At 36.6% G+C, this 16,079-nt stretch overlaps 1 long non-coding RNA gene across 1 annotated transcript; it reads right to left on the bottom strand.

Annotated features, from left to right (window-relative positions):
* Nucleotides 1–12: 12 nt before the first annotated feature.
* On the bottom strand, nucleotides 13–14,306 carry LOC117134253. Its single transcript, XR_004458478.1, has 2 exons — nucleotides 5,414–14,306; nucleotides 13–5,285 (listed from the first exon to the last, which is right to left on the bottom strand). It is a non-coding gene; the product is annotated as an uncharacterized LOC117134253 (long non-coding RNA).
* Between the last annotated feature and the right edge of the window lie 1,773 nt (nucleotides 14,307–16,079).

Below are 16,079 nucleotides of genomic sequence, written 5' to 3'. Positions count from 1 at the left end.
AATATTAACAAGCATTTGAACTTAATTTGAAAACTAAAAATATTAACAAGCATTTGATACAAGTTACAAAAGAAGCTCCTATTCTTATGGAGTTAAACTAGTTTTCAACCAAAAGACATAAGTTTGTACAAGAGAAGGGGACCAAGAAGGGAAACTAAGCATCAGGTGGAATTAATGGCGATGTACTCAAGAAATCTTGGATCAGTTACAGTCAAAAACTTCTCCACCAAAGAGAGGTCGTTGATCTTCTTTTCTTGCTTTGCGTTATAAGGAGCCTGCTTCTCAATTTTGTGGTGAGCGTCGCCTAGCTGTTTTTGCAGGTTCATGAATGAAGAAGAGCATGCACTGAACGTTCGCTTTCCATTGACAAGAGTACTCTCTTGAGGCTTCCAATTCCGTAGTGTCGCCCTCTTTTGTTTGTGAAAGTAGACTACAAAAACAAATCAAATTGTCAGACTATCAAACTAGAAGAGATATCATGTATCAAAATAAAAACCAAATATAAAAGAAGCAGTTTACCATAAGGAATATATTGTTATACTCTTCAAGGGAGAGCTGTGGATCGTGTGAAGTACTGAAGTCTTTGAGTTTTCAGTCTCAAGGGAAGTCAACTTGGTTGCTTATTCTTTTGGTACGCCTCTGCAATCTGCTGCGCTTTTTTTTGACAAAGGTCCCATCCTTTTTTGTATGCGTCGTGATGAAAGCTTATTCAAGATTAACCGGTCTGCCGAAATTCCTCAACCTGAAATGGTAAACAAATTAAAGGTTAATGTCACATAATAAAGCTTAACTTGTATGAATGGAGATAGAAAGCAAGTTACCATTTCTTGTTCGATTTGTAGGTACTTCTGCCGGAGTTTTGCTTGTGAGGACCAAGTTCTTTATGGTCTGGCATTTGAGCTGCTGATGTTTTCACAATCTTATCATGGGATTCAGCATTGTCCCAATACTCTGTCATTTGTTTCTACAATCCAGGTTGATTTCCCTCGAGAGTTCTACATGTGCAAACCATGTCTTTCATATGGCACTGACATATAGAAACCGATAATAACCCAATCAATCATCACTCATATTCATACAAATCAAATTGAACCCTAATTATATGAATGGTCAGTAAAGGATTGAAAATTGATATCATTCAAATTACCTTAAGGAGTGAATTATTCTCCCAAATAAGAGGTTCAAATATAGTACATAGGGATTGAATCCACAAAGACTCTAGGATTACACAGTAGATTTATAGTCTTCGAAATAAAGCTAGATTAATAGGTTTTAAGCAGTAAATGAAGGGTTGAGCAAGACAATTGCTCGATTGGTTTGATTTGAGGTTGTTAACAGTTAGGGAAATAGCGAGATTCATGTATATTCTCAGGTATGATGAGTAAGCAACTTAATTTGGGGTTTTAGGGGTTTATGGATATTAATTGTTCTCGAACTCAAACTTAGGTAAAATCAAATAGATTTTCTATATCTACATCTCGAATTTCAACCTTCGTTTATTAATCACGAGAAAGTGTCGATCGATGATTCTTAAAGAATATCGATAGATACACCTTTCAAAATATCGATCGACACAAAGATTGCCGCGTCGATCGATACTTCTTCCAGAAAGCATTTCGAGCGGGTTTGATTAGTGTTCTCTAATTTAGTAGACCAACTTTCGTGTGTATCTAGTCAGTTATATCATACTAGTTTAGTTTCAGGTATTGAGTCAAGCTATGGCTTGTCTCAATTAATCCTAGGATCTAAGTTAAAGGGTGATCAATCCTAAACTAAGCATTAAGAACAACTAGATGAAGAATTATATTTTAAACACCCTAGCAACAGTTTAGTTAGCAATACATATATCAACCTTATGAGAAACCTAAATCTAACAGTAAGACTACTCAGACATATTCATAAGAAACATGGTTATGATGGTCTGAATAATACTTAAATATATCAATAGTAAGAGAAAGGTCTTCTCTGTTATGCAGTTCAGATCTCTCTCTCTAATCTTAAGCTCTCTCTTAAATGGTGGAATGGGTTTCTCGTTTACAAACTAGGTTTAAAAGGTCTCTAGGCAAGTTTGCCTCTAAAATGATACAAAACTGTAATAATATAGCCTAACAGGCGGCCATGGACTTAAATGTAAATATTGGGACTTTTGTGAAACTTGCAATCTTCTTATTTGTCATTAACTCGGGTGGCTCCGCTGTCGATCGATGGTAACAACTCACCGTCGATTGATTATTCTTGGTGATCGTCGGTCGACATTCTGGCTTAATAATCAAGTCTTTCTCTGTTTCCAGCAAAGCTCAAAAAGTCTCCAAATTACCCCAAATTCATCATTTTACTACATGAACCTGTAGTTACCCTAAAAAGGGTTCGAATACATATAAAAGACTAAAAACCTATATAAACCATGGTTAAAAGTGGGTAAAAATCCGTGGCCTATCAAAAAGTACCTCAAACTTGGCGCAAGTGAAGTACTTCCTTCTAGGTAGAGTATCAAACTCGCCGGAAAACTTCAAACCCAGAGAAAACTCATCGGCAATTTTGTCTCCACAGAAACAGCGGGTCGGAATCCCGTGATGGGCATGTTGATGTACCCACACATGTCGTTTTCTCTCCTTGCTGCCTTCATTTTCTGGTACTCCTCTTCTGGATGCATCATGGTTCAACGAGAAAGTTGAATTCCCGATTCTTGGTTGTTAGAGAGAGTGAATTTTTGAAGGAGAGAGAGATGGATAAGAAAAAGTGAGATGAGGTTGTGTTTGTGTGGTTGGGATGGGAAGAGAGGGATTTCGATTTAGAAATACGAAAAAGAAATATTATTTCCAAATGTTTAAAATTGTGTAGGCGAAAAAACAAATTTCATTTCCCTCCATTTGATTTGTTTTTAGTTAGACAAAAGATACTAATGTTACGAAATTTGGTCATAGTTTTATTTTTGATGGTTTCTAATTTATTTAGTGTTACTAATCCGTTTAATTTCATCTTTTAGTTTTACTCTCGATTTTAGTTCTTTAAAATGTTAGTTATATTGTTATGTACAATAATAACTCGGTAATAGTTATTCATTAAGAAAGTGTGATTAGAATGATAAGGTAGACAAAATATGATAACCAAGTTATATTGTTCTTTAAAATTTTACTCACATACATTTATTACGTTTATTAGAACTATAAGTTATAGTTGAGAACTGAAATGTAAAACAATGATAGCCGAGTTTTGATATAGATAATACTAATGTCATTACAAAACAAAGTAGAAAAACTATGATAACCAAGTTTTACGCAGTTTTCCAAATCACACTGCACAAAACAAACATAGGATAGAGCTAAATTCATGCACAGGGGGGGGGGGGGGGGCACTATTTCCAAATAACAACCAATTGAAACCAAAGTTTTGCCTTGGCCGCCTTTTGTTTTGTTTCCTTTTACACCGTTCTCCACAAGAAGGATGCCTTTTAACTCTTTTCCTATCCTTCCGCGTGATGTACGATCTTCAGCTCCTTGATGTCATCCGGTACATTCCAAGAGAACCTGTCGGGCACAACATAAAGTGTCCGGGAATATGCCAATGCCCACAGTTCCGTCCAGTAGTATTTTGAGCACAACTCATGATGTACTATATGTATATCACAGCGCCTCCCAACGTCGCCAACAACGTTCTTAGTGAAAAATATGTAAGAAGCCAGTCCGTGCAGACAAGGAAATTTCTCATAATCCCATACCTTGCAAGTACAAGTTTTCGCAACCAAGTTCTCCAAAAAAATCTTTCCATCAGTGTGGTGTTCTCGTATTCAAGGTCATAAATATTAAGCTCCCGCACAGGAAACATTCGTGCAACAGGCCATATATCGTGCAAGTAGTTCTCAACCAGAGGCACCAATTTGATATCGCTTGATCCAGAAACATCATACAATGTTGATTAAACCAATCAGAGAATGTCCTGATGATAAAATCCAACATTCGTATTAAGGCCCACCTCCTTGCTTCTTTAAACACGTTGTTCATTGATTCCAAACTGTTGCTTGTGTCCAAGTTGTATCTGTCACGTGAGAAAAAAACCCTTGCCCATTTGTCTTTTTCTGTATGCTCCTCCACATGATTGTACGCTGAATGATATCTTATCTTAAATATATCGTAACCGGAGTTTAAGTCAGCTAGCGTGTAATATCTGCCCAACTCCATGAATCTATGCCCGACTATCTCTTTGTTGACGTTAGAAGCATGCCCTTTCACATTTTCCTTTAAATGCCATAAACAATGCCCATGGTGAGCCTGTGGAAACACGTTTGTTATAGCAAAGATTAGGCTTTGATTTCTGTCACTCATGAAAACCAAGTCCAGCTAGCATGATTCTCTCCATCTAGTACTGCAAACATAAGTGGATAATAGTGACGGTTAGGATCTTGAGCTTTGGCAAAAACAAGAACACCACCATATCCGTTCTTTAGCCATGTTGCATCCACAACTATCACTTTCCTCATGACTGCAAACCCTTCAATGCAAGCTCCCAAGGCTAAGAAGAGGTATTTGAATTTACGTTCCTCATCCAATTTCACACGGGTTTTTGTTCATTGATTCATTTTCTCTAACATGTACAAAAAGCTATACATCAACATGTAGCTCTCTTCCGGACTACCACGTGTATCACAAACCGTAAGATTCTTTCCACACAACACTGTGGGGTATGATATAATGACCCTAAGTTTGAACTTAACGAGACCCTTAATAACTTTTGGAACTGGAGTTTTCAACTATCCGAGGTATTTCTCATTCAAAAACGCCGACATTAGTTCGGCTGACCCTCTTTGTCGTTGTTGGTACTTTGACTAGCCCTAGAGCACGTATGCATCTTCGTGTAGCTTCTATGTAACATCCCGAGTTGTGATATGTGAAAAAGATTTAAGAGAATTGATTTGGCTACCTATGTCACCAAAGTTGACTTACATTTTCCGGAGCATATCCTGAAAGAACTCCAGAGTTAAGCGTGCTTGAGCTGGAGTAGTGGAAGGATGGGTGACCTACCGGGAAGTGATTTGCGGTAGCGTGCGAGTGAGGCCAAAGCACGGGGAAAGGTCATGTGGTGATTGCAGGGTCAGTAAACAATGATTTTGAGCCTTGGAAAATTAACGGATCGATCGCTGGAACGGGATGGGGCCCACGGGCCGAGAGAGCGGGTGTGGGTGGCCCTTTAGGTGTGGGTGTACCAATAGCTGTGGGCGGTCGGGATGTTACAAGTGGTATCAGAGCTGGTTAGCCATCTCCGTTCTGACCCGAGAGGTGTCTTGAGACCTGTCGTGGCACGCAACAAGGACGTTGCGTTCTTTGAGAGGGGGAGAATTGTAACATCCCGAGTTGTGAAATGTGAAAAAGACTTCAGATAATTGATTTGGCTACCTATGTCACCAAAGTTGACTTACCTTTTCTGGAGCACATCCTGAAAGAACTCCAGAGTTAAGCGTGTTTGAGCTGGAGTAGTGGAAGGATGAGTGACCTACCGGGAAGTGATTTGCGATAACGTGCGAGTGAGGCCAAAGCACGGGGAAAGGTCATGTGGTGATTGCAGGGTCAGTAAACAACGATTTCAAGCCTTGGAAAATTAACGGACCGATCGCTGGAACGGGATGGGGCCCACGGGCCGAGAGAGCGGGTGTGGGTGGCCCATTAGCTGTGGGCGGTCGGGACGTTACATTCTAATTGAAAAAATTTTGGTCTCAGAAATCCTTGCAGCTCGTAATCCCCATTTACAGTTAGGTTGCGAACATCCTATCACCAATCGTCTACGATCAGACTTTTTTGTGAGACAATGATAGTATTCACTAAATGAAGCCCTATCGACCATCTCCTGAATTGCCTTTTTACTTGGAAATTCTGTCATGCTTACTCAAACTCAGACCATCACCCCATTCCTCTATATACTTAGTCAATTCTATGACAGGTGGCTGTTCAACATACTTATCAGTGGTTGAAACAGCGGTATTGGTCTCTGCAGCGGTATCAGTCTCTGCAGCAGTATAGGTCTCCGTAGCTGTATCGGTCTCCGCAGCCGTATCGGTCTCTGTAGCCGTATCAGTCTCAACAGCCGTATCGATCTCAACAGCCGTCTCCATACCAGTATCAGTCTCCATACCGGTATCCGTCTCCATACAATCATCTCGTGTTGTATCATCATCATTCTTACCCTCTATCACCTCGTTATCTCACTACTTTTCTTATACGTACAAAGTTATGGGTCCAATTTAATCCTCCAATGGCTCCAACTGTTTGTAGTTCATACCAACATAAGTTTTACAAACTATCGAGAGTTTATCTACCAATTCTGATCTTAAGTAAACAAAAAGATCCTCATCATCAACAATATTTAAAGGTCGCTCACATCCTACCACCATCGGCATGTAGCTCATTGTCAGTTTTTTTCGTACGTTCATCCAACCCAAGCTTCTTATACATCCTCTCTTCTATCATTGACAAAGTCATATCCTCCACGAATGTCTTCACAGTTATACTAAACATGCGGTCTTTGAATTGAAAATGAATGCTGACGTGATTGCTCATTGTATCATGCCAAAAAAAAGGAACAAACTCAACAAACTGGCTATATTTATCCAAAGTTCTACCAGTTGTTCCGGGTATTCTCAGTTACCCAAAGTTCTACCAGTTGTTTCGAGTTATACAGTTTTACTACAATTGTCAAGAACAAATTGAATTAGGTTTTAGGTGCGGATTGATATATGTCCCATTCTACACCCCCATTCAACCATTGACATGTATTTTATACCATTTGACCCAAAAATGAATCAATGACGTTGTGCATTACTCCTAAATTGAATCCAGTTTATAATCCACTACAACCTACCGCATAAAGAAATCTTGAACCAGAGAGCAAAACTTACCAAAAACTCCACCGGCCCCGACGGAATGCTAGACGTCGGGAAACGATTATTCTACGCCGGCGAGAAGCTTCGGGAGAGATCAGTGTAGGAGGATGATAAGAGCTGAGCTGAGCTTCGGGATTGATGGAAGAGGGGAGGGGAGCTGCGGTTTCTTTTTGGAAATAGGATTTCTGATTTTCCTCTACTTTTAATTATTGTTTTATTCAATACCAAACCGATTAACCCAATTCCAAACCGCAATCATCTATAACGCTGTTTGAATACCAATTAACCCAATTCCACCCGGATTTCTTTTTTTTTTTAATATTCTGAGGGCATTTTTGTCATCTCCCATTTTATTAATGGGAGACGGGGATAAGCGACTTCAGAGGGGCATAAGCGAATTCTTCATGAGAAAGGGAGGGGGGGGGGGGTCCCTGGTACCTGGAGGATGGAGAAGAGAAGGCATTGTCCCTCCATCTCATAGAACAATCTCCTATGGGTCTGTGAAGTTTCCTATGCCCATGTCTCATTAACTAAATGCGAATTAACGAAAGTGCCCTCAGATTATTAAATCTGAAAAAATGAAATGTGGTTTGGTATATTGGTTTTCCCACGATTGGTTGGGTGATTTGGTTGAAACAAATCGGGTTGATCATTATGAATAAATAATTAAGATGGAAATTCTTAATTGAAATCCCCAATTCAATCCCGAAACGGAATTCCTCCCGAAACCCTCAGCTCAGCGGAACTCCCTTTCTCTTCTCCCACAGCTCAGCTCCGGAACCCTCAGCTCCTTCTCCACTCACAGGTTCTCAATCTTCGTCGGTGCTGGTCGAGTTGCAGGTGAGTTATGCTCTCTGGCTCAAGTAGGTTTTAGTGGATTTTTAATTGGGATCTGATTAGAAGTAGGAATCAAAATGACATTGTCTCTTTTGAAATTGGTGATCCTAATGCATTTCGGTGGTGGAATGAGAGTGTATAGGGGAACTGTGTATAGGCAGTAGAATTGGACCTAGATCGATCTGGGGCAACTCATTTGAAACCTAATTCAAATTTTCTGATAATTGTAGGATAACTGGAAAACTCGGAATAACGAGTAAAGCTGTGGATAACTGGAATACTAGGAACAACTGGTAGAACTGTAGATAACTGAAAAAAACTAGGAACAACTGGTATAGCTTTGGATAACTGTAGTAGATTCTTGTATTTATTCCTTTTTATGGCAGGGTACAATGAGCAATCACGTGAGAAAGAATCAGGCAGTTTGTTATATACCTGCTAGTCCAGAAGAGAGCTACAAGATGATGTATAGCTATTTGTACATGTTAGAGCAAGTGAATCCGGGAAGAAAAACATGTGTGAAATTGGATGAGGGATCTAAATTCAAGTACGTCTTCGTAGCTTTGGGAGCTTGCATTGAAGGGTTTGCAGTTATGAGGAAAGTGATAGCTGTGGATGCGACATAGCTGAAGAACAGATATGGTGGTCTTCTAGTTTTCGCGAAAGCTCAAGATCCTAATGGTCACAATTATCCACTTGCATTTGCAGTAGTAGATGGTGAGAATGATGCTAGCTGGACTTGGTTTTTTGAGATGCTTAAAAGTGTTATACCAGACTCTTCTGAACTGGTTTTCATGAGTGACATAAATAGAATCCTCATCTCCGCTATAGCAAATGTGTTTACACAGGCTCACCATGGTCATTGTTTGTGGCATTTGACGGAAAATGTGAAAGGGCATGCTTGTAGCGTCAATAAGAATATAGCCGGGCATAGATTCATGGAATTGGGCAGATATTACACGGAGGCTGACTTCAACTCTGCTTATGATTCATTTAAGATAAGCTATCCTTCAGCCTACAAGTATGTTGAGGAACATACTGAAAAGGACAAATGGGCAAGATTTTTTTTTCCACGTGACGGGTACAACATGGATACAAGCAACGGTGTGGAATCAATGAAGAACGTGTTTAAAGAGGCAACGAGGTGGGCCTTAATACCAATGCTGGATTGCATCATCGGGAAAATCTCAGATTGGTTCAATCAACATCGGAAGGATGCTGTTGCTGGATCAATTGATAGCAAACTGGTGCCTCTGGTTGAGAACTACTTGCACGAGCTATGGCCTGTTGCACAAAAGCTACCTGTGCGGGAGCTTGATAGTTATGAGTTTGAGTACGAGATCACCAACACTGAAGGAAAGTTGTTTTTGGCGAGCTTAGTTGTACTTGCAAGGTGTGGGATTATGAAAAGTTTTCTTGTCTGTACGGACTGGCTGCTTACATATATTTCACTACAAACGTTGGCAGGCACCTTCATATCCATGAGCTGTGCTCAGAATACTACTGGTCGGAACTGTGGCCAATGGCATATTCCAGGACACTTTATGTTGTGCCCGACAGGTCTTCTTGGAATGTACTGGATTACATCAAGGAGGTGAAGATCATGCCTCCGGATCACATCGCATGGAAGGGAAGGAAAAGAGTTAGAAGTTAGTTATTTGGATTTAGGAGTAATGCATTTAGCTCTGTAATATGTTTATTTTGTGTTGTATGCTTCGGAAAACTGCGTAAAACTTGGTTATCTACTTTGTTTTCTAATGACATTAGTATTATCTATATCAAAACTCAGTTATCATAATTTGGAAAACTGCATAAAACTTGGTTATCTACTTTGTTTTCTAATGACATTAGTATTATCTATATCAAATCTCGGGTTGTGATAGTTTTACATTTGTTTTCTCTACTATAATTTATAATTATAACAAAACTCGGTCGTCACGTTTTTGAAATTTTCTTCAAACTCATGATATATCCATTATGAAACCTTGTAATTCGAATCACACTTTTCAATGAAGAACTTCTTACAAAGGATTTTTTCGAGTTATATCTATTACGCCTATATTATTGTACAAAACAATATAACTTACATTTTGAAGTACTAAAATCGAAAGTAAAACTAAAAAAACAAATTAAAAAAATTAGTAACACTAATTAAATTAGAAACCAACAAAAGTAGAACTATGACCAAATTTCGTAACACTAGTATCCTCTGTATAACTAAGAACAAATATTAGGAAGTAAATGAAATTTGTTTTGGCGCCTAAACAATAAAAAAGGAAAAGAATGTCTCTATCTCCACTCTAACCACACAACATCGAAAGTACCTTCACTTTTTCTTATCAATCTCTCTCTCCTCCAAAACACACACACTCTCTCCTCTTTAACCACACAACATCGAAAGTAATTTCACTTTGGATCATGGTTGTTGGTCGGAACTGGTATTCATTATCTTCGGTATAACTAAAAACACACCAGTATCTTCGGTATAACTAAGATCAAATTTCTGGAGGGACATAAAATTGTTTTGCTGCTTAAACATCTGTTCCAAATATCTTATCCAAACACTTGTTCTCATCTCAGCCACACAACATCTCTCTCTTCCAATTTTGTGAGTCAAACTGGTCCAATTCCCGAATCCACTGACCTCACCTATTACATCTCTCTTCTCTTCCCTTGTCTTGTACCCTCTTCTCTTCCCTTCTCTTGTCTCTTCCCTCTTATCACCTTTCGATCTCTTGCCTCTGTTCCTCTCCCTCCCTCTCTTCTCTTCTTCTCAGATACAAAAAGTAAAGATGGAAAAAATGAAGATGGAGAAAGTGAAGATGGAAGTGGCTTCGGGATCGTCGACGAGGAGGCAAAATTCTGGTAGGAGATTCTGTATTTGTGGCTTCCCGGTGAGTATAACGCAAGGTTGGACTGACAGAAACCCAGGTCGACGCTTTTATGGCTGTCCGCGTTTTCCCAATGGATGCAATTACTTCTCTTGGTTTGATGAAGAGGACGGTACAACTTGGCAAAAACAAGCTTTGCTTGACGCCCGTGGTGAGATCTGGGAGAAGACTAGAGTGATTGAGCAGTTAACTCAGACCATCTCAGAAATGAAAAACAATTTCGAGAACAAAGAGACAGTGGATGACGAAAATGAAGATGAGATTGTTAGAAAGTTCGAAGAATCTTATCTTTAAGTGTTTTGGAATGTCGGAACTTGTTTAAGTGTTTTGTATTGTCCGAACTTAGAGCTTCAATCCTATTTGTTTTGTTTTTCTTTGCTTCGGCGGATAGCCTTACAAGTCTTTATTTTGTGGTTGTCTAAGACTTGTAAAATTCCAAAGTTTCGTTTCTTTATTTTGTGTTTCACGATAACATGAATTTGCAACATCCCGAAAATGAATTTGAAATTGTAACTGTAATTGTAACATCAAGAAAATGAAATTATAGTTTCAAACTTCTAGAAACCGAGAAGCATAGAGTTTTGTAAAACAATCGGACATGAAACAACTCCGGCTTCCTTTCTTCCCTTTCTCTTCGATCCCTTCTGCCCTTCCTTCACAAACGGATGGGAACATCGTCGACAATGAACCACACTTCTCTGATTGCTTCGATGGGCTCAAAATGCTGCAAATTACATTTACGTCTACGTCAGTTATACCAGTAATACCAAATAGTTTTCCCAAAGTTACTATAGTATTCTCTAGTATACTTACGTATTACTAATTTTACCAAATTCTGAATGTTTCACCGAGTGGTACTAGTATTACATATAGTTATACCATAATTTCCAGGTTCTACACATCATCACCATAATTTCTAGTTCACCAAAACATGACCAATTCAAACACAACTAGGATTCAAAATCCAATTCTAATTTGGGAATTCTCCAATTTGTTACCTCGTCGTCCTCCTCCTCCTTGTCGTCCCCATCTTTAACTCCATCCACTACACTTTTCGAACCCTTATCCTCATGGACATCAGCGTCATTGTCATTCTCCTCTCCAGATGTAACTGCCACCGCAGCTTCGACGAAGACACTTATCGGCTCCGAGATTACCCCATCTGTCTCCGTCGCCATTGCCGTTGCTGGTCCCCCTTGCGACCCTCATCCGACATCTCCGTCATCTCTTTTCACTCTATCGATTCTCACACACAAATCGACTTCTGCGACCAAGAAATGGAAGAGAGGGGAGGAAGGAATCGAACTCTCGAAGCTCAGAAAGGAACAAGGAAAGGGAAGGGGAAAGAACAAAAGATTTTTTTTTTAACGGGAATAGGATTTGATTTCGTTAAATCAGAAATTAGGGTTTCATTAACCCGGAATGGGGAATCGGTCTGGGTTTCCTTCGGTTTTCATTTTGGGTTTGTTTGGTTCGCGGTTTGAATTAGATCAGATTGAATTTCGATACAACTAGGTATAACTCGTAAATAACTGAACTTTCCTACAGTTTAATGGTCTTTTACATACTATCCTAATTAAATAAAGATAGAAAATATCCACGTTTTATAACCGGTTCTTAGAAGATTGATTCATGATATGTGGGGGTAGCCAAACTCTTTCCCCGAAAGGGGGCAGGCAAGACGATGATCCCTTCGCATGCGATTTGGCGGTTCTCCGATGGTTCTTCCTTCTGCCATCGTCTTCAGTGGTTAGGAATTAACGGAGGAGATAGAGATTTCTAGAGAGCTTGTTTGGTTAGGTTTCTACGTTCGTGGTTAGATTTTGTCAATCTTTTAGGAATTAAGTTTCTAAGTTCCTGATAAATTCCGTTTTGTTGATTAGGATTTTGTGAGGAGATATAAATTTTTAGAAATTAGGGATTTTGAGTTTCTAAGAGGAGGTTAGTGGGGAGCTAATTCACAGTGATTTCAAAAGTCAAGAGGATTTTAATTCCGTAAATATTTCCATTGATTCTCACAATATGTCTTCCCATATTTATAGAATCCATATATTCTTTTGGCTTGATTGGCGATGACTTATTGTGATTTATGTTAACTTTTGTCTACTATTGTTTATCTATTTTCCATATAATATATTCAAAATAAGGTATGTTCAATTGTGTATAAAGAAAAGGAGAATCCTAGAATTGTTCTTTTCTTTTTATGCATCATCAAAGCTCGCAAGATAATACAAGTCCTGGTTCTCACTTTTCTTATCTCTTTTTTTTCTGATATATTTCTCTGTTTTTCATTATATCATGTATTAAAATGGTTTGATTGTTATATCTGTTGCTTTTAACTTTACGTGTGGTTTCATTATTTTATTTGTTTAGACTAGTAGCAAGAACCTTGATGTTTACCTGTATGTTTGTGATAAATATTTTTGTGTGTATGTTCTTACTAATATTGATTAACTTCACATAAGATTGCAATGAGTGATAAAGAAAAAAACAATCAGCATAGCCTATGGAATTCAGAGGAAACCAAGGTTTTAATGGAATTGAAAAAAATCAGTATAGCCTACTCACAACGATTTATAACTCATTTTCATTTGTGATGGTGTTATTTTCTGGATTTATCATTTTGATGTGATGTTGTCTGACTGTGGAATCTCTTTCATAGTTTTTCTATGGATAAAAAATTCTGAGTTTATCATTTTGATGTATTGTAGTGTGACTGTGCATGAAATCTATTTCATAGTTATATATATGCATGTTTGATAAAAGAGATTATATGGAATTGATAATGCTTTTCACGTATCATATTTGCATGTTTGGTAAAGAGATTTGATTTGGTCATCTCGACTTTGGGAATACATGGGTTAACTCTAGTATTTTGAAAGTTGTGAACAGTAAGTTAAAATGTAATGAATCATTGTTCCAATAACACCATAGTTTAATAGAATTACAAAATCTAAAAAATACTTAACTTTTTGAATAACAAAAAATTTATATAGAATTGTAAAATCACCACACCAATAACACCAAACATTTTAGAACTTTAAGAGTCATGTTACCAATAACACTAGAATCTTTAATTGAGATTGATTGGTTATTCTCGAGCATATACCAAATGGTCAACTGCAAGATCTTCAATTGTAGCCATCAATACATCATTATCACTGTCTTTTTTGCAACAAAATCAGTTAATTTTCTTCATAATCTACTAAAATATTTCTCGTTGGATTCACTTTTTGAAATTGAGCCACGACTGCTTTGGTTTCTTTACCTATATAAAAAACTTTATATGCTTGAGATGTTATGCAATATCCATCAATAAAAGTATGATTATACATATATATGATATGGACAATCCCATATATATTAATCTTAGAGCATTACAACATATTTTCATAGCCACGTGTCATCACGATGATGATTCTTAGAATCTTTAAAAAAATAAATTGGTCCATATAAATATATATTATATCTTTTTTATTAAACTATCTATCAAATTTATTAGTAGTGTACGAAAGAATATTTTTTTCGTTCCTTAAATAAATGCTACGGAATTACCTAATATGATTAACATATATATGACAATTAAAACATATTTGATAACAATTTTGTATCATCTCTCTTTTTGTCTAATTTTATATGATTAAAAGAAATTAAAAAATCACATTAAGCATAGAATAAAAATTTAGATTTTTTTAATATGTTATATTTGATTTATTTTAAACGGCTATAAATTATTAAAAATGGTAAAAGTCCCACATTAAAAATTTTGTGATTAACGGTTTAACTTTTTTTTTTGTTCAAGAAAGATACAAAATATTATAAATCGTATGAATATGAAGTCTCATTAATAGATATTCATATTATATATATATATATTAATATCATTTAAAATAAATTAAATAGATACTACATAAAATATGTTAATTTCAAAATTTTAGTGAAACATTTAGTGAGATCTTAATATTTTAATTTTAAAATTTGTACTTCAAAATCTCAACATTAAAAGTTGGGGGATTTGCCAAATAGGACTCAAAACTTGATTTTAAATACAAAACTATACCCAAACTTGAATCAAATGCAAAACTAACCTAAAAGCCTTGTGAAATTACAGCCAACCCCTTGTGATAAAAAAAAAAACAAAACTCTTTTTTACGAATATAGCCTCGGAAAGTCGTCTGAGTGAAAAAATGTTTAAAAAATATTAAACAAGTGAAAAATTAAAATCATGTAATTATAAACATCATTAAGTAATACAAATTTTAAGATATAATAAAATTGAATAGTTTTCAACATAGATGAGTGAAAGTATTTAATCATGATATTTTTTGGCTTAGGGTTTAACAACATATGTTGTAGTATTGTATGTATTTTTAGGGTTAGATTTTTGAAAGCTTAAATGTTTTTTTGAAAAATTAAAATTTTACATATATGTGTTTATTTATGTGTATAATAAACACTTTTTAAGTTTAATTTGATTTTATAAAGTGTTTAGTTAGTTAATTTAGTTTAGGGTCTAGAAGACTAACAGGTAAGTCGTCTCGCGATTAGAAGATTTCTCTGAAAGTTTCCTAAGTCCCGCTAAAAATATTTTAGTTTCCCCTACAAATATTTAAGTCTTTTGTGCGACTTACAAGTACATTGTCTAGTAAGTCTTCTATTAGAAGACTTACTTGAAAGTCTTCTGAATCGAAAATATTTAACTTTATTGGAATTTTTGTCTCCATATATAAAGAAAAATTTACACATTCTCTTTCTTCCTCTCAAATGGCTGTAACAAAAATGGTATGTTCCTCATTCTAAAACTCTCCAACCTCTCTCTAATCTCTTTGAACTTATAAACACTAAACTTTTTATCAAATTATTGTTTTTGTCTCATGTCTTTCTCACTAGTTTATCTTGTTTTGCAGGTTTTTCATCACATGGTTCTCATCTTCCACTCATTTAAAGGTAGATCTATTAATTTTATATATGTATTTTTGTGTGTTTTATAAAGGTAGATCTATCTAATATTCCATTTATTTTCTCTGTTTATAAGCCATTTGAACGTTTTTGGAAATGCAGGTTTTCCAGATCTAGATTTGGATATGCAGATTTTTCAGATCTGGAAGACTTCTGGGACCACTTACCTGTTAGTCGTCTAAAATATAATGCGCTAGAAGACTTCCAGACGACTTACCTGGAAGTCTTCTGACGGAGTCTTCTCCCATGTCTCCCTTTTATAATAAATCTGAACGCTTTGGTAAGTTTTTATGTCTGATTTTTTTTTTCATTTGGTAACTTCATGTTGCATAAAGTTCTTACCATTTTCCCAAACTAAAACTCTCCAAACCCATTCTAATCTCTTTGACTTGAAAACACCAAATTTTATATGGATTTTTCATTTTTGTCTCATGTCTTTCTCACTAATCTATCTTTTTGTTATAGGTTTTTAACCAGATGGTTCTCATCTTCCACTTGGATATGTACTTTGTGTGTTCTAT

This window comes from Brassica rapa, chromosome A05, assembly GCF_000309985.2.
Source record: "Brassica rapa cultivar Chiifu-401-42 chromosome A05, CAAS_Brap_v3.01, whole genome shotgun sequence".
NCBI lineage: Eukaryota > Viridiplantae > Streptophyta > Magnoliopsida > Brassicales > Brassicaceae > Brassica > Brassica rapa.
Note: the sequence above shows the minus strand (reverse complement) of the source record. Positions and strands in the feature narration are given on the sequence as shown.